The 20,151-nt window shown below is 36.3% G+C and overlaps 1 protein-coding gene across 1 annotated transcript in view; it reads right to left on the reverse strand.

Annotated features, from left to right (window-relative positions):
* Window positions 1-20,151, reverse strand: part of LOC129757391 (restin homolog) — a 142,471-nt gene that overhangs the window by 65,180 nt on the left and 57,140 nt on the right. The gene's annotated exons all lie outside the window — the stretch shown is intronic.

The following is a 20,151-nucleotide window of genomic DNA, read 5'->3' on the forward strand; positions in this document are numbered from 1 at the left end:
TTTGTATGTTTTGTCATTTTTGTCAGTTTGTTACTAATTAAGTGATCTTTGTGGGTAAAAAATCGATTTTTAGTCCGATTTTGCTTATACATATTTGATACAGGAAAGTTATTCAGGACTATTTTAGAAATTTATATGATTCGGTTTCGGAATTTTCCATGACCTTTTTCACAGCAACCCTTACATATGGATACTAGGTAACAAGGTGTGCTTTACTACAACTTCCAAGAATAGAAAATTATTATAAATTTTAATTTTTTTTGATTCATACATATTTTTTTATTGAAATTCTAACTTCCTCTTAAAAATGAGTGCTGCAACTTAAGTTTTGAAATGCAATTCGATACGGAGCGTTTTTTGCAGCATTCTTACTCTATTCTCACATAACTTACATTAGATATTCGATTGATTTTGTATGTATGTATGTATGTATGGTTCCCCCATCGTAAGCAAGGTCCTGCCTATGTCTGTGTGGTTGGCCCGAAGGCTTCCACGGCCGATGGTTCGTCGAGGGAAGGCACCCAACTCTCAGAAACCTACAATGGTTGGCAATCCACTCCGCTTGTAAAAGTTTCTTCAAGTTATCCCCAGATGCATTCCCTCTAAAAGTATAATAATGAAAAACAATAAAAATACAATATAATAATAATATGTAAATATATAATAAATACAAAATATAATTACAAAATGTTATTAGAGTATTGAAATAATTTATATAATGCAGTGATAAATTATAATAAACAAAACAATCTCACATTGCAGTTGGCATTATACCTTTCATTGAACGATGATTTTATAAAAATGCTGTTAGTTGATAATAACTTTCAAACGATTTATTATTCCGTATGATTTAGCGGTTCGATTTTTTTTTACAGATTCAACTCATATTATCGTACAAAACAGCAGAGGCGTCTAATTTGTGAGAATCTTTCGATTTTCATAATCGAAAGGCTAGATTTATAAAGACAATAAGATGAATAAATTATATTATTATTATATATGAAAATTTCAATAGATTTTTTAATTTCAGCCCCAAATTTTAAATTGATATAATAAGCTAAAACATATCGCAAGAGTTTATCGACCAACTCTCTAAATACGAACGTTCATAAGAAATCGCTCAAAACTTTTCTTGATATAATAAACTATTTATATTTGAAGCTTCATAATTTTACAGCCTTTGCATTGCCGAATGTAATAAAAAAAATGCAACATAAATATCTCCTCAGACAACCCATCAGAAAATCCCCTCCGATAATATAAAAGTATAATTGAGTATAATTAAATAACCCATTGAATAACATACAAACTAAAACATATGACACATTATTTTTTTTAAGCAGCAAAATTGTTCGTCAATCTGCAAACGTGGCTACTGGCAGCGCTGAATGCTAGTTTGCGCCAGGGTGAGTCAGTAGGGTGGGTGCATATTGAGGAAAAGTAGACAAGGGGTACCAAAAGTTTCTCATTGGTGGAGGGTGGAGACGGAGCGTTTTTTGACAGCGAATTGTTCGTCTACCATGCCTACGATTACGATTGCCTGTCACAAGATGGACGATTCCATGCATTGGTATAAGAACCCACCTGAAGCTTTACCCGCCTTGGTTTGCGCGTTGCTAGTTTCTGCTACTCGCCACCATAGTATTAATGGCAGTAACGTAGGGTTTTCTAGTTAGCAGCAGAGAGAAAAAGAACAATATATATAAATGTAAATCGGATTGATCTCACCAAATCGCCCCCGCATATGGACGTCCTCATTTTGCGGTATCCTTCTCGAACTGGGTGTTTTTTCCAACCTGCAACAACTTTACCTCGGTGATGACATTGCACAACCCAACATTTCCAAGTATGCACGAACTCGCTCTGTGAAAATTCTACAAGGGCCAACTCGGGAAGCTTTCGCATCTAGGTAGCGCTCACACTTTCACCCATCTTTCTTAAACCCATGCTTCCCCTTTCACTCACACCAATAACAATCACTTGGAATACATTAATTTATGATGAAGGTAGCCATTTTTCTTTCAAATAAAATTCCAACCCAGATTCACTATTTTTGATGAAATCCTAAACATTTGGCTAATCATACACAAGGCACAGATTCAATTTCACTGGATTCGACCTATGCAGATTGTGGTGACCGAGAAAGTAATAACTATTTTCTAAAATTTTCATTCGCGCACGACGATCTTTTCTTCGCAAAAGATGCCTAAAGAATGACCGTTTTTCGCATTTGGTCGAGTCTCTTTTTTCTCACACACTCTCAGAACTACACGAATCACATTAGCACCGTTCATTGTTTCGTGCTGTATCTGATGAATGGGTTCATTAATACCCCAGTTCATTGTTAACGCAAATTCCGTGATGCCAGAACATTAAATTATTTATTATTAATTTCATTTTCAAGAATAATAAGTTCATACAAGGAATCTGAACAATATTTTTAAATATTATATTTCCCAACCTATATCCACCACACAGACAATCACCCACACTTCTCACTAAGTTAAAACGGAACGCAACATCGAACGAACGAAAAACAAAAATGAACCGTACCGCACGGCATTCCACAGACAACTGTGATTAGATATTCGTTTGATTTTCAAGAAAAAATATTGGTATTTGTAGAAAACACTTTTCTTGAACGAAATCACTCCTTTTCACTCGCAATGTTCATGGATTACATGGGAAATTGGCGATTCGCTTAGATGGGGCACATTAGAGCACTTTCCCATGCCAAGTTTGGTCCCGTTTGCTTGATTTGTAATTGAATTATGTGAAAAAATTGTAAGCCCCCTCACCCTTCTTATTTGCCCACTAGAACGAGGGTGGAGTATCAATTTGTCATCGTACCCAAACACTCTCCTATGCGAAATTTCCGTTTTCCATTTCTTTTACTAAATTCTTAATAATGTACACTTTTTCAGACCAACTCTCTCCCATCTCTTTATGCTTGACAGATTAGAAGACTTAAGACTTAAGAGAGTTGTTTTGCGTTCACTCTCATTTTATTGTCCCTCGTAACGTACACTCAAATCTCGATAAGATAATAGTTATGATATATTTAATTTAAAAAATACCAATATTCTCTAAATCTATTTCATGAACACCTTGTATATTCTTTACAAATTCATTTGCTCGATCAGCTCAAGAGTTGAACAAATATGTTTTGTTTACAAATTGCTATCCACATTAAATAGACAATTTTTGCAAAGTTCAGATCTTTAATAATTTTTGTATTTGAATTTTTGTTCATTTTTTAAATAAAATTCCTAAAAATTTACTCTTTTTTTAAAATATTTTTGTTGGTGTTTTCATAATTTTTAAACTCTAAGTATTCATATTTGTATTTTAAACAAAAAACAAAATTCAAGCTTCAGAGATATAGGAATACATTTGGAATAAAACATGAGTAATCGTTAATCAGAACAATTCACACCAAAAGTTGTCATTTTCAGGTGGTTAGGTTTGTCCAGATTTGTGTTTATAAATAAGCTGTAGTGTCAAATTATTGTCACACATCATCGGTCCAAATCGACACTTTTGTTCTGATGAGGTAACGACGATGAGCGCATTCACATCTTATTGGTCTTGTCTTGTCTTTGTCTAGTGTTGAGTGTTTAAGAGGGGAATCGTTAAAATTTTATGATATCCACCATCGTAATTCAAATGTTTTCAAACGACAATTTTACGATGCCAGGGAATGAGAAGCTACGAGTTGAGACTTTGGGGAAACAAACTACATACAAATAGACAATAAAGAATGTTTCTTCCTCTAGGAACTGAACGCAAGATTCTGAAGTGAGACAAATGATCTGTCTGGCATATTTAGAGTCCTAACCATCATAGAATGCATAAATGATGATAGGTTGCGGGCGATTTGCCAACAAAAATGAAGAGCCCATTAAAGGGTTAGGAAAACAGTCGGTGAAACCATTCGGAAAAGTGTTGTTATTTAATTGTGATTTAATGGTGTATTCGTTGTTTTGTAACTGGGTAATGAAATGTGTGTGTTACTGTTTCTTATTCGAAATCCATCATGTGCATTTTCCCGTCTCCGTTAACTTTCGTGTTGATCAACCGATTATTTGTGAAAGTGTCCCATGTGACTCGAGGGTATTGGCACCGGGATTTGTGATTTACAACCGTTTCTCTGTGAAGATGAAAGCGCTCCGAGGAAATTGATCATTTTGTTTTGTTCTCGATTTTTTCGCCCTTTCGCCCTCGCCTCTTCTTCTCGATCGCCTTCAGACTTCGGCGAGTCGTATTCCACCAAAGACGAGATCCTTCTGCTGACCTCGTCCATCAGCGACCGACGTCGATCTTCGACAGCGATCTCAGCCGGAACAGGCGCCGGGGATTTTGAATGTGCTGGCCTTCCGGTAAAGCGGAACCAACAGCAGCAATCACCAATACAGAACCGCTACCGTCCATGTGAATCAACAACACTCAACGAATACAACAGCAACAGCAACAGCAACTATCAACAACACTCTGCTTCATCGGAAGACGAAGAAATCGACGGATCAGCTCAGCAAAACGGCGGTTCCAAGGTAAGTGCGGAAAGCTTGGTTTTTACTTTTATTCTTTGGTGAAATCAAAATATTTGCTACCCCAACCCCACCCAAAATACCGAGCATCTTTTCATTTGTCTTCTTCTTTATTTTGGGTTGTGGTATGTGGAGCAAATTTATTTGGGGAGGCGCCCTCAAGGCGTGTTAACCCCATCAAGATAAGTTGACCATGGTGGCGTCGACTTGATTGTGGCGATCGTAGACGGCGCCGCCGCCGTCGTCTTTGAGAATGAATGAATTTTGAACAACGGCGACGATCAATAAGTTTCGCGAACATTTTTGTCGGCCGAAGAGATATGCATGACAAGAATACTGATGACAAATATTAATGAATATTTATAAAAAAAAACTGTTTTACTTAAAGACTTTACCAAAAAATTGTCACATAAACTCCTCAAAACTGTTCAATATTTAAATGTTTCGAAAACCTACAGTTACTTAACATTTGCAATATTACAATTTCTGAACAAAAAGATAATCACGTTTGGGGAAGGTATATAATCAATTGTGTTAGAAATTTTTCATAAGAGACTTAAGATTATAATTCAATTCGGTACAACGACGTATACAAGTCCGGTAAGGATTCGGAATTTTAGGCATTAAATTATTATTTTGTGATAAATTTAGGTTTCCTCTAAATTGTTAACAAAATAATTTGGATTTTCGAAAACTCGAGCTACAACCGTGCATGAAAGCTACTTTCGAGAAATCATGCTTCTAGCTTACACAACAAAAGGTGACTACGAGAACATTTCGTGCTTTAATTTGACAACAACAAGACCAAATCGGAAAATTCATTTACTTCAGTTTTTTTCTAATTTTTTTCTAATTTGTAGTTCATAAGTCATTCATCTCAGCTGACAATGGACGCTTAAGCTTGAGCTTGAGCTTAGATAAACCGTACATTTCAGTAGTTGCTACTCCGCGATTGACAAGAGCCATCGAAATTGTACATAGATCCAAATAAATGGGGCTTGGGATTAGCTTACCATTTTCTGTGTACACGTTTCGAAGGTTCCTTATATTATATGGTCAATAACGGCGCCGGCCACGTCCTTGCGGTTTTTCGGGGAAAGGGAAGGATTGTTAGTTCGACTTGTTGCTACTAGAGACCGAATACACCTCTAAATCTCCACGGTCGTCACAGGAAGGATGGTTTGTTGGTGGAGAAGGTTAACAGGATCTGGATTCCCTTTGGGAAGGGATGTGGTCAAAGCAAAGTTAAATATTTTGTCGCGTCGTACACTATTGAGTACACCGCGTTTTTATTTAGAGCAAATACGTCCTAACGTGAAAGTCATCTCAGCTGATAATGGACGTCAAGCAAAAAACTGAACAGAATTTTTTGGCAAAGTAGTACCTAATTTTGCTATCATGCTTTGAAAGTAAAATTTGGTCATTTGGTCCTAATAAAGGTGGTACAATCGCAGAATGTCGGTCTCACTTTTCATAAAGGGATACCCGATACCTCGATTATACCAAATCTAGGTTCCATTGAAACGTTAAAGATGTCTTGTTCAATCAAAGTTATAAAAAGAGGGCGTAACGATGCCACTTTAAGGTATAATTCAATACCAAAATTTGGAAACGTTGGGCTTTTGAAAGTCCTTTTTAACTGGCTGGCATAACAAGGCTTCATTAAGCTTTTGTCGAGACTAGAATATGTCACAAGTATGCTACCTGCATATGAAAAAGGAGAACAAATTAGAGGACCGTTATTGGAAAAAAATGATATCGCATTTTGATAACAAAGCATGATAGCAAAATTTGATACAATTTAACCATTATTGTTTGCTATAGATTGAATGTCTTGTGAGATATTCATGCCATTAGCAGGACTCATTCTAATTATCAGGTACTATTCCGTGTAGCCTGAACGCCTGAATTTATACATATAATTAAATGAAATATTTATCACTAAGAACAAAATCTAAAAACGATAAACGCCTTTGTGCAGACAACGCGTGAGCTACAGATTATGCAAGAAAATAACAAAATTAGTTATACTCAAAGGCGTTTTAATAAACACAAAATGTTAACAAAGCTATAGTATATTAGCTTTACAAACTACCGAACGGTCTGATTTTGGTCAAATGACATTCTAAATTTGAAAAATACCATTAGATCTGTGGCTTAGCTTTATTTGCGTTCGGAAATCCTGAACATCAACTACGATCGAACAGTCGATTATCAGTGAATTTGAAAAGTAATATTTGAATTTGAGATTCCATCGTTTTAGAGTATCATGCCTATGCCAATGATTATGTTCGTAATTGAAGCAATAAATGAGTAGGGGAAAACTATACAAGACGCACCAGCTAAGCAAAATCGCTGTTTACAGCGATATCAATCATCTTAGAACAAAATTGAAAGTTTACGGCGATTCAGGGATCAGATTTACGTATTATCAAAAAAAAATTATGAGAAAGACACGATTTCGACTATATTTTTGTAAAAAACTTGAACAGCTAGAAAACAAACCGCGGGGTAGAACGCCAAAACTATTGGACAAAACGCACCATACCGAAAGGGTGGTCGAAAAATGGAACAATGATTATGCGGAATGTAATGATTGAAACATAAAATGTTTAATTACATGTTCATCGTATTTTGTGAACTAACCATAATTCGGCAAAAATCAATTACTAATGTTAAACTAATAGAAAATTTAGCTTTTTAAAATTATTTTTTTTATAGCCTTATAGGTGAAACGCCTTCAGGTAGGCAACGAAATTCAATTTCTTGACTGATATCGCAGCAAACATGGCGGCCGATAATTTTTTCGAGTCAAATATTGGTGCCCCTTTTTAACCGGAACAAGGACGAAATTTGTTATATTTATGCATTGATATCGTAATTTGGGAGTCAGCAAATAAAAAGAATGGTATTTTGTTTCGATATTTGGGTTTTCTCAAAAGTTAACAGCATTCAAAATTTGAGCCTAAAACACGTGGTCATGTGGGCATGCGGCCCCAATTTTGATATGATTGGTTTTAATTTAAATTTGTATGAAGTTAGTGAAATACAACTGAATATTTATAGTCTTCCGATAGTGCATGCGAGTGGAAAAACGATAAGCTGAAGTTTCATCAGATTTCCCAGGCCAGTGTATCATTCGAAGCCATAGGTAAGCGTATTTTTGAGAAACAATGACATGGGCCATCTTACCAAGCTGGTGCGTCTTGTACAGTTTTCCCCTAACTTGAAAATAAAATAATGCTACAATCAACAAATAGAATTTTGGCACAATTGATAGTTTTGTTCATCCTTTTATCAACTTGTTCTCTTGAATTTTTTCCTAATAATTCTAGTTCAACAATCTGGCATTGGAAATGTGGCTCTCCAGTGATCTTATCGACTCCGAAAATCGGACTTAATACAGATTTGGGATACTTCGGATAAAATGCATGACGTTGTTGATTTCGTGTGTCTAGAATGAAACATTCACTTGAGAAGCGCGTTTTCTTCTTTCTTTTGTGAAAAATAAAAATCTGAGAGGGTGAAACAACTTATTAGTTCTCGATTTGCTCAGTTTAGTCTTTATCATGTATTTTTGCACTTTATGTTGACCTACATTCTGCGAGAATTATCAATGCGCTAATTAAACTTTCAGATAGAATCGACAGAATTCATTTGCATGCGCAAAGTTTGTTTAGCGCTGCGTTATGGATAACATGAATGATTATAAATAAAAATAGCAACTTTTGTACTTTTCAGGAGTGTTTTATTAAATGAGTTTCTGACATCCCGTAAAAAAATAAATGTAGTAAATTCGTTTTTTTTATAACCATTAATTGATGTTTCAAACTCAAATTTAGAAAATCTGATAAATCGAAGCTTTTGAAGCAACGCTCCATTTACATTTTAACTCTAAGTGAAGAATAGTTCAAAGATGAAATTGTAACTGGTCGCAGTATTTAAACTCTTGAAATTTTAGTATTAATTCCCTTCAGTATTATACATTTCTACTGAGAAAATCGGAAATTTGAAATCAGTCAAAAGTGGTTTTAAACACTCCGACAGGTCCTAATCATGCTTTATACGGACTATGTGAAAGAGTTTATGACTCATACACCAATAAAAGCACAAGTGAAGAAACCAATAATACCGCCAATAATAAGTACTACAAAATTAATAAATTTATTCCAAAAAACAACTATTCTCATTGGTTCAAATTTAGTAACTTTTTTTTCAATATTTTTAAAGTTTTCGGATTGCGATTTGAATTTTGGATAAAATAAAATGGCTAGAATAGCTTCCCAGTACTGAATTACGAACACAAAAACATACAGGATCTCCATGAAACATGATGATTACTCGAAGAGATTCCTTTTTTCTTAACTCTAAGCGTACATCTTTCGAGGATATGATGGCTAGCATCTTACAAATGCTAAAACCACCAACCCACCGAAAGTGTACTATGTATGCCGTGACCGGGATTCGATCTCATACCCCCTGGATTAGAAGACTTGAAGGCTATCCTCTACGCCACGGGCGGCGGCATTTAAGCTGAAAAATGTTTAAATTATTTTTTGAAACTATCTATGATTCCGTATGCAGTAGAGGGTTAATGTTTTTTTTTTATCAAATTTAAACCCACGTTTGATAAATTTTTATTCATAGTTTTAAATGTTTTAATTTGGTATACACCGAAATGAAAGTGGATAATATAAAATGATGATACCTTCCCCAATACCATATAATGCGCGCACTATGCTGATAATAAATGAATTCGTTGTTTGTTTCCTTTAAATTCAAACATCTCAATTCACCTGATTTTTCGTTACAGAAAATTGGATACCAAATAAATAATCATGCTACCATTTTGTCTGATCTATATACATAAATGAAACCTCAATGATACTTTATTCAGGTGTCGCAGTGCAATCAGCACCTAATTATGTTATCATTTTGCTATTAATGCTTTACTTTGGGATTGGTTTGTCATCAAATTTCGGCATATTGATACTTTAACGAAACCTTGCTTTGGCATCGGGTAAAATACATAACTAAATTATGCTATCATTTTGGCATCGATAGTTCATTTTGGCTACTGTTTGCTATCGATTCAGGCATCGAAGTTTGCTCGAAAACACGATTTACCTCATATTTGATCCTCCCTATTTGCAGATTCTTAGATTCAAACTTAGATTGATCACCTTATCGAACAGCACATAAATAATTTTTTATCAGTTTCCGTTTAAATTATTAAATTCTTAACTTCAAGATAATTTTTAGAACAAAAAAATCACATTACATTATTAAGAATAATTCAAATTACCAGCTGTGATCTGCAATACAAAGCATTTATTTTGTATTTAAATTCTTAAAAAAAATCTCAAACCAATTTTTGCTAAATTTGTTAATTATCATGAAAAAATCCGTGCTGCTAATATGTTTTGAATATCTTTTTTCAAAAATCTAAAAAAGAGAGATGGTAGAACTTCTCATTTTTCTGAAATGTCTCCAAAATTGTATGTATCAAGCTGTAACCATTCCTGAGATATTGCATCGAGTTGGTACAGTTCGGATCATATAGTCCCTAACCCAGAATGAAAGGTTGATGGGCTTAAAGTTGATAAGCAGGGCCGAATAAAGTCGTCGGGAGCCCTCCTTTAAAAAATTAATTTAAGATATCAGATCGTTTATTTAAACTCGAGAGATAAATCCTTATTAAGTATTTATCCTCACAAAAAGTTTCAGTTGAAGTCAAAATAAAAACAAAATAATTCTCTTTTAGCAAAATACTTGTGAAGCACGAAAATACAATTCAGAGTTCAGGTTTCAAATTATTGTGCTGAATAAAAATTTAAAAAGCAAGTGGCTTCAGAAATGAATATTCCAAGTTTGAAATAGAAAATCTCAGTTGAAATTTCGAAAACGAATAAAAAAAAATTCTGATAGATTTTCAAAATCTTCAATGATACCACTAATTAATATCATTTTTTTAAAACAAAATTCAGTATTGAATAGCAAAATATTAATAACGTTCAAAGGAATGATTCAAATTACAAATTAATACTATAGAATCTGAATAGGCCACACAATCAAAAAAAACAATGAAGATAATTTTTTTCCTCGAAATCAACATTAGAATATAGAACATGACTCCAATATTAGAATTCAAATCAAATTCAGTTGAAGGATAAATCAGAAATAAAAATAAAACAGAATTCAACTGTAAAGAGTTTCAAATAGAAATCCAGTGCCAGAGCTAGTTTCAGTCATTCAGATCCAGATAAGAATTCAAAATCAGTCTATAATTTTAAAAACTTAAATCAAAACTCACTTTGGAAAATCATTGGATAATTTGAACAGAGAGTTTTTTTTTTGTCATTTCTTCATTAGAAACGGCTCAAAATTTAGGAAAATTTTTGAGCATTATAATATTCAATTAAACAATTGATTGTGTTTCTGAGAAAACAAGCAGAACCATACTTCAAAACTCTGATATCGAAGGTTTTCAGATATGAGTTTGAAAATTGAAGAAAAAAGTTTGTATTCGTTACAAGGAAACCTAAAACGATGGTTGCATTTTTTTCAATTCGCTATAAATATAGAGAATTTAGCTTATTTGATTGGAACATAGAATAAGCTTTTTTTAAAGAAAACCTTCAATTTCAAATTTCCTAAAAAAACTTATTCTATGCTGAATTCAAACAAACAAAATCTTGAGAAAACTCAACATTTTAACTATCACTAAAAATAAATCAAATCTGATTCTGGCAAACTTGACCCAAATTTAAGATTTAAGTTTGAGGTTTTTGAAATAAAAAACAGTAATTGCATTAAAGTTTAAAAAAAAACATAAAAACATGTGTTGCCTTTAATAATTTGACGGGGAAAATACATGTTTCTTTATCAGCAAAGGTGTTTCAATACGAAACAAAAGAAATAATTCAAATCCTGTAGATGATTTTTTTAAATAAAATAAAACATGCAAAATAAAGTCAAATTTAACTATTTATTTGAGGCTCTCAGAATCAGAGGGATAGAAGTGCCAAAATCATCGATTTAAAATTAAGTATACAAATCAATTCTTGATTCAATCTTCGTCTAACGTAAAACTAAGATGTAAAAAAAAACGAAAAAAGCACTTTTTCGATTGAATTAAAACCGCTCGAATAAAAAAGTATATGAAAAATCGAGGAAATTGACGACATTGAAACTCGAAACTTTCATTTGAACACTTTAATACAGCCCACTGATTCTAAGCACCTCATTTGAGATATTCAGCCCACTTTTGTAAACAAACTGGCTATGGTCAGAAAATTAAATTTTGAAATTTTAATTAACAATCTAAATTATACATAAGTCTAATATCTACTGAAATTTTAGTTCCCAAACAAAACAGTAATCTTGATAATATTATTTTGATTGTGAAACTCATTAACGTGCTGATCTGAATTCTGAACCTGAAACCAAATTTTGAATTTCGGATCTTTTTCAGAATTTCAATACGATTTCTGGAAAACGACTTTTCAAATTAAATTCAAGATAATAGTCTTAAATATGAGCCTAGAATTAAAATTTGTTGAAGAGCCCTCAGTCATGAATCTTTAATTTTAATTCTGATGTTTTGGGTTTCAATTTGAATTATTTTTTTTTAATTTGACTTGCAAATCTGAATTGAAAAATAAATTTTGAATAAAATTTCGTCTCAGAGTTTTCAATTCCGGATCACCGTTTTGAAGCTTTACTATGTTCAAACTCTGAGTAAGAACTAAGCTTAAGAACTTCGAATCTGAATTTTAAAAAAGAAACTGAAAGGATGGTTTGTTATTTTTTTTCGTATTCAGAACATTATTATAAATTATAAATTCAAAATTTAGTGGGTGGAGCAGAGTACCTCGTTTACGTTTCCTGAACATCCATGGCCTAACATCTACTTGGTCGAATTTCCCAATTTAAGCATCATTCAAAAATTGTCAAAGTTTCTAACTTTCGAAACAAATAAAACCAATTAAAAACAGAAGATTTTGAACGGCAAACGCTGCCTGTTTTGAAACAGCTAATCGTTTGGCACATGCGCATTGCTGAAAGTAAAAAGTTTTCAGCTTCAAAGTTTTTCCCTTAGGTACCTTTCAACTTTCGATGCGCGCCCTCTGGAAGAAATCAACGAAAACTGTGGCAAAGATGCAACGCATTTCACATGCAGATGGCAGTGTGCTATCGCGGCAAGTTCATTTGCTTCGGCAAGCTCTCTCTTCCTAAATCGACCGAGAGGCTGCGAAATTTCCTAACGACCTGCAGAAATTCCTAATGATCTGAGAGGTGATTTTTCGCGCATCATTTCAATTTGTAGTTGAGGCGTTGGACAAAAAAAATGGATTGATGGTAAATTTTTAATATGTTTTTGGGTGGCTCCAGAGAGTAAAATTTAAGTTTCTCGAAAAAATCCAAGAAAAAATTTCATTATTAAAATTGGGTTTAATATTGAGCTTAAATTTGGTAACTTTCTAGAGCCACCAATAAGAGATGTGTTAGAAAAACATATAAAAATCTAATTTTGTATTCAGATGACTAAATGAGTTTTCTATACGTTTTTTAACACATTTCTTATTGATGGAAGTTAGAAAGAAGCAGTCTAGAAAGTTACTAAATTTAGAATTGTTTAATTATTGTGGCTCCAGAGAGCTTGATTCCTAATAGATTTGTGCAAAATTCATTTAAAAAATAGTTAAAAAATAAATGATTTACTTGTAATGAAATGAAACTTTCAATGGGGATCGTTCAGTCCCATTTAAATCGATACTACCTAAGTAAATTCACTCGATTTAGCTGCAATCCCGTGAATAATAAAACAAATAATCTCGATGCCAACATCAACACATCACGGTGTGGTTGGAAGTCACGGAAAATATTGTCTGCATTTTTGGCAATCATTTGACATTTCATCTAACGTGGGACAGATTGGTTCTTCGAAGAAAATATGGATCAACCAGACCGGTCTTTTAATGTTTACGATTTCATTTCGTCTTGTCTGTGTGCCAACACTGAAACCCTACTCCAAACTATAATTGCTTTTTAGTCATAAAGACGGTTTAATAAGTCATTTTGAATTTAATGTTGATATTAAATTATAGGTCGCCGAGATTGAATCCACTTTGTTCCGGAATATCAATCACCTTTCGAATTAACAAATAATATCGTTGATTTTCTCCCTTCCTCACTTGAGAATGATGAAAAATTGCTCGATCTGTAAACTTCTTTGTACAACAGATTGAATTATCACTTCTGCTCAGACAGCGTTCATTTTTATTCTCGGACAACCACTTTCTCATCCGCACTGCCAAAAGTGGTGCAAATTTTGCCCCGTCTGTCGTCTGTGTGTCATACGCGGATTGAGAATTATGGCAAAACATCGACCGAACCTTTGTCAAACATAGATGTAAAATCGTATTTTCCCATTTCGAGTTTGTCGGTTGCAAAAATCGGAAAACTAAAAAAAATGGAAAAAAACACCGCGAGTGTTTCTGTTTTTTTGGCACTTTGGCGGAGGCGCTTTTCGATGAATGAATGGTTCATCTCTCGAATGCCGATGCTAATGCTGTTAGTCGCCCCTTTAAGGTACGTCAATTAGTGACATTTGAGCTTGCGGAAGATTGACATCTTTCTTAACTGATGTCGACGTACGGGGCAATTCACCTCAATTGACCGTGACGAACCGGAGGCACATAAAGGACATTTGTGACGAATCAACAATCCGGACAAGTTTTTCCATCTGATCGCACTAATTAAACTCTTCCGCAGAACCTTAACCCTCTACGGATGCGGATTAAAAACTACGAACGGTAGTGGTTCAAGTACTACCCACCCGAGACATTAATACGGCTCATTTGCTTGGGAGGAATAAATTTTATAATCCCCGCACTCGCATGAACGAGTTGACACATCCGCAGATCATCAGCCGGGTGCATCTGATGACAATCACTCATTCGGATGGATTTTCCGTTGCTCCAAAACATATGAGGGAACGAAGAAGTCACAGGGAAATCGAGTTGAACATTGAAAAAAAAAAACTTTATAGCAGGAAACAATCGAATTTATAACTTTAATGACAATTTTGATCATCAACTCCTAATTCCTGAATCGAATTCCTACTCACGACTTTTCACTCTCTTTTCTCGAATCTTGTCTTTTGACTGAAGACTTTCGACACTTGACTTTTGACCATACATTCTGGACTGTTAACTGGACGAAAATGGACTCTTGACTCTCGATTTTTGACATTTGACTCTTGACAATTGCCTCTCAAAACTTGATCTTTTCAACTCTCGGCCTACGACATTCGACTCTTGACTCTTGACTGACTTGTTACTCTCGAATTTTGACTCTTGACTCATGACTCTTGAGTCTCGACTTTTGACTCTTGACTCTGGACTCCGGACTATGGACTCTGGACTCTGGACTCTGGACTCTGGACTCTGGACTCTGGACTCTGGACTCTGGACTGTGGACTGTGGACTTTGGACTCTGGACTCTGGACTCTGAACTCAGGACTCTGGACCCTGGACTCTGGACTCTAGACTCTGGACTCTGGACTCCGGACTTCGGACTCTGGACTGTGGACTCTGGGCTCTGGACTCTGGGCTCTGGACTCTGGACTTTGGACTTTGGACTCCGGACTTTGGACTCTGGACTCTGGACTCTGGACTCTGAACTCTGGACTCTGGACTCTGGACTCTGGACTCTGGACTCTGGGCTCTGGACTCTGGACTTTGGACTTTGGACTCTGGACTTTGGACTCTGGACTCTGGACTCTGGATTGACTTTTAACTCTGGATTCTGGACTCTGGACTCTGAACTCTTGACTCTTGACTCCTGACTCTTGACTCTTAACTTTTGACTCTTGACTCTGGACTCTGGAATCTGGACTCTGGACTCTGGAATCTGGACTCTGGAATCTGGACTCTGGAATCAGGACTCTGGACTCTAGACTCTGGACTCTGGATTGACTTTTAACTCTGGATTTTGAACTCTGGACTCTAAACTCTTGACTCTGAACTCTGGAATCCTGACTCTTGACTCTTGACTCTTAACTCTTGACTCTTGACTCTGGACTCTGGAATCTGGACTGTGGACTCTGGATTGACTTTTGACTCTGGACTCTGTAATCTGGACTCTGGACTCTGGACTCTGAACTCTAAACTCTGAATTCTTAACTCTGCACTCTGCACTCTGGACTCTGGACTCTGGACTATGGACTTTGGACTCTGGACTCTAGACTCTGGACTCTGGATTGACTTTTAACTCTGGATTTTGAACTCTGGACTCTAAACTCTTGACTCTGAACTCTGGAATCCTGACTCTTGACTCTTGACTCTTAACTCTTGACTCTTGACTCTGGACTCTGGAATCTGGACTCTGGAATCTGGACTCTGGACTCTGGACGATGAATTGACTTTTGAATCTGGACTCTGGACTCTGGACTTTGGACTCTGGACGATGGATTTTGGACTCTGGACTGTGGACTCTGAACTCTGGAATTTGGACCCTGGAATCTTGACTCTTGACTTCTGACTCTTGACTCTTGACTTTTAAGTCTCGACTCTTGATTTTTGACTCTTGCTGACACTTGACTTTTGACTCTTTACTCTTGACTCTTGACTCTTGACTCTTGGCTATTGACTCTTGACTCTTGACTCTCGACTCCCGACTCTCAACTCTCGGCTCTCGACTCTCGACTCTAGACTCTCGACTCTCGAATCTCGACTCTCGAATCTCGACTCTCGACACTCGACTCTCGACTCTCGACTCTCTCTTGACTCTTGACTCTTGACTCTTGACTCTTGACTCTTGACTCTTGACTCTTGACTCTTGACTCTTGACTCTTGACTCTTGACTCTTGACTCTCGACTCTCGACTCTCGACTCTCTTTTGACTTGAGACTTTTGACTCTTGACTCTTGACTCTTGACTCTTGACTCTTGACTCTTGACTCTTGACTCTTGACTCTTGTCTCTTGACTTTTGACTCTTGACTCTTGACTCAAGACTCTTGACTCTTGATTCTTGATTTTTGTCTCTTGACTCTTGCCTCAAGACTTTTGACTCTTGACCCTCGACTCACGATTCAATTCTCTGGAGCCACCACATAGTTAGGGAAATGAAAATCTTATTGTTCTTGGATGAAGAATAAAGCACCTAAATTTTGGCATTTCATCGTTAAGCAAATTGGCAAATTATTGTTAAGAGTACCAAATTCGTTTCTAAAACTAAGATCATCTAAATAAGATCATGAAATTAAAACAAATTATTCAAAAGTTAGTTCTTCTCCAAAAATTGCTAATATAAAATCAGGAAGGTATTTTGAACCAGATATCATTGTCTTACTCAAAACAATGTATTTTAAATATTAATAAAAATATTTTATTTGCCGTATCAACATTTTTTTTTTCAATTCACACTAACGAGAAAAATTCAGTTTGATCTATTGTTATGACAGAAGTGAATTTAAAAAAAAAGCAAGATTTTTTTTTTTAAACCTAACAACAAAGGGGCTTTGACACGTTTTTCATGTTTTTTTTTATGAATGTAGGGCTATCCTTACTTGAAAAAATTACTTAGACAGAACGCTTAAGGTTTTGACGACCTGAACATTTTCACATTTTTAATGCTATTTTTTTGTCTTCGCAACGCCTTTTTCATGACACTATGTCTTGAATGAAACAGGGATATTGAAAAGGGTCCATATCAATGTCTTTTCTAGGGTCTTGGAAAGGTTCTAGATAAAAGTCTTGCAACAGGAACTTGAAAGGATACTGTGAAAAGTCCTGTGAAGGATCTTCAAAACATACTTTGAAAAAATGTTGGAAGACGACTTGTAAAGCATTTTGAAAAGGATTACGAAAAGAGCCTTTTGAAGGGTCTTGGAAAGGGTCTTGGAAGAGTTTTGGGAAGGGTTTTGGAAAAAGGTTATGGAGTGGGTCTTGGAAAGTGTCTTGAAAAGGGTCTTCGAAAAGGTATAATAAAGGGGTATTTCAAAGGGTTTTGAAGAGGATCTTGAAAAGTGTATTGGAAGGGTCTTTCGAAGGGTCTTTCGAAGGGGTCTTGGAAAGGGTCTTGGAAAAGGTCTTGGAAAGGGTCTTGGAAAGGGTCTTGAATGGGGTCTTGGGAAGGGTCTTTCGAAGGGTCTTGGAAAGGCTCTTGGAGAGGGTCTTGAAAAAAGTCTTGGAAAGGGTCTTGGAAAAGGTCTTGGAAAAGGTCTTGGAAAGGGTCTTGGAAGGGGTCTTGGAAGGGGTCTTGGAAAAGGTCTTGGAAGGGGTCTTGGAAGGGGTCTTGGAAGAGGTCTTGGAAAGGCTCTTGGAAGGGTTCTTGGAAGAGGTCTTGGAAGAGGTCTTGGAAGGGGTCTTGGAAGGAGTCTTGGAAAGGCTTTTGAAAAGGGGTTTTGAAAGGGTCTTGAAAAGGATTTTTCGAAGGGTCTTTCGAAGGGTCTTTCGAAAAAGTCTCTCGAAGGGTCTTTCGAAGGGTCTTTCGAAAGGTCTTTCGAAGGGTCTTTCGAAGGGTCTTTCGAAGGGTCTTTCGAAGAGTCTTTCGAAGAGTCTTTCGAAGAGTCTTTCGAAGGGTCTTTCGAAGGGTCTTACGAAGGGTCTTTCGAAGGGTCTTTCGAAGGGTCTTTCGAAGGGTCTTTCGAAGGGTCTTTCGAAGGGTCTTTCGAAGGGTCTTGGAAAGGATCTTGGAAAGGGTCTTTCGAAGATTCTTTCGAAGGGTCTTTCGAAAGGTTTTCGAAGGGTCTTTCGAAAGGTTTTCGAAGGGTCTTTCAAAGCGTCTTTCGAAGGGTCTTTCAAAGGGTCTTGAAAGGGGTCTTGAAAGGGGTCTGGGAAAGGGTCTTGGGAAAAGTGTTGGAGAGGGTCTTGGAAGAAAGTCTTTGAATGGGTCTTGGAAAGGGTCTTGGAAAGGGTCTTTGAAAGGCTCCTGAAAAGAATCTTTCGAAGGGTCTTTCGAAGGATGTTTCGAAGGGTCTTTCGAAGGGTCTTTCCAAGGGTCTTTCGAAGGGTCTTTCGAAGGGTCTTTCAAAGGGTCTTTCAAAGGGTCTTTCGAAGGGTCTTTCGAAGGGTCTTTCGAAGGGTCTTTCGAAGGGTCTTTCGAAGGGTCTTCCGAAGGGTCATTCGAAGGGTCTTTCGAAGAGTCTTTCGAAGGGTCTTTCGAAGGGTCTTTCGAAGGGTCTTTCGAAGGGTCTTTCGAAGGGTCTTTCGAAGGGTCTTTCGAAGGGTCTTTCGAAGGGTCTTTCGAAGGGTCTTTCGAAGGGTCTTTCGAAGGGTCTTTCGAAGGGTCTTTCGAAGGGTCTTTCGAAGGGTCTTTCGAAGGGTCTTTCGAAAAGTCTCTCGAAGGGTCTTTCGAAGGGTCTTTCGAAGGGTCTTTCGAAGGGTCTTTCGAAGGGTCTTTCGAAGGGTCTTTCGAAGGGTCTTTCGAAGGGTCTTTCGAAGGGTCTTTCGAAGGGTCTTTCGAAGGGTCTTTCGAAGGATCTTTCGAACGGTCTTTCGAAGGGTCTTTCGAAGGGTTTTTCGAGGGGTCTTGGAAAGGGTCTTGGAAAGGGTCTTGGAAAGGGTCTTGGAAAGGGTCTTGGAAAGGGTCTTGGAAAGGGTCTTGGAAAGGGTCTTGGAAAGGGTCTTTGAAGGGGTCTCGGAAGGGGTCTTGGAAGGGGTCTCGGAAGGGGTCTTGGAAGGTGTCTTGGAATGCGTCTTGGAAAGGGTCTTGGAAAGGGTCTTGGAAAGGGTCTTGAAAATGGTCTTCGAAAGGATCTTAAAAAAAATTCTGTAATCTAAAGATTTTTTCCACTAAAAATGTAGGTTTCTGAACAGGGAAATAATTCCATTGACGTGATTCAAGCTTTCAGGTTATAGATTGAATGTTCATCGAACTGGACGAGTCTTTTCACGACAGAAGATGACCTGATAGATATAAATAACACTGGTCGAAAATCGAAATCCTCATTCAGTCATTTTCGTTTCTATATTCCTTTCCATGATTTCATTCAAGTATGTTTGAAATTTCGTACTATTTCCGCATTTTCGGCATCAGCTTCCACTTTTTTAAATATTTTTATCTATATTTTAAGTTATTTTAATAAATCAATATTCTTACAGGAAGTCGCCAACTTTCTTCAAAAAATTTAGAATTTTAATTGATTTTTTGAATTAATTTTCTTACTCTCTGGAGTCACCTTTAGAGCAAACTGTTGAAACACCTATGTATTTTAAGAAATGACTTATTTGGAAATTTTACTTCTCACAGTTGTCTCTAATTTAGAGCGTTTTTCTCAAAAGAGGATGAGTCAATAATTCACTTATCACTTCACACCGCCAGAATATTGGAAAACAATCACCGATTCATAGAGAGTTTTGTTCATATATTTTGTGTGTGCGTCTCTTTGCATATTTTTTCTGTACTTCCTCCCAACCGTAAGTTTGGCAGTATCAAGCCAATACTCATTTGGCTGACTCAACCTCTCGATCATCAAAACAAAAACAGTTACACTGCTTGAAAAAGCGGGAAATTTCGCTTTCTCCCCTTCCGTGGAAAGGTTATGAAATTTTCCTTCCACTATAGGTAGCTTCCCCCGGATGGTAACGAGCAAAA

Source organism: Uranotaenia lowii, chromosome 3, assembly GCF_029784155.1.
Source record: "Uranotaenia lowii strain MFRU-FL chromosome 3, ASM2978415v1, whole genome shotgun sequence".
Lineage (NCBI taxonomy): Eukaryota > Metazoa > Arthropoda > Insecta > Diptera > Culicidae > Uranotaenia > Uranotaenia lowii.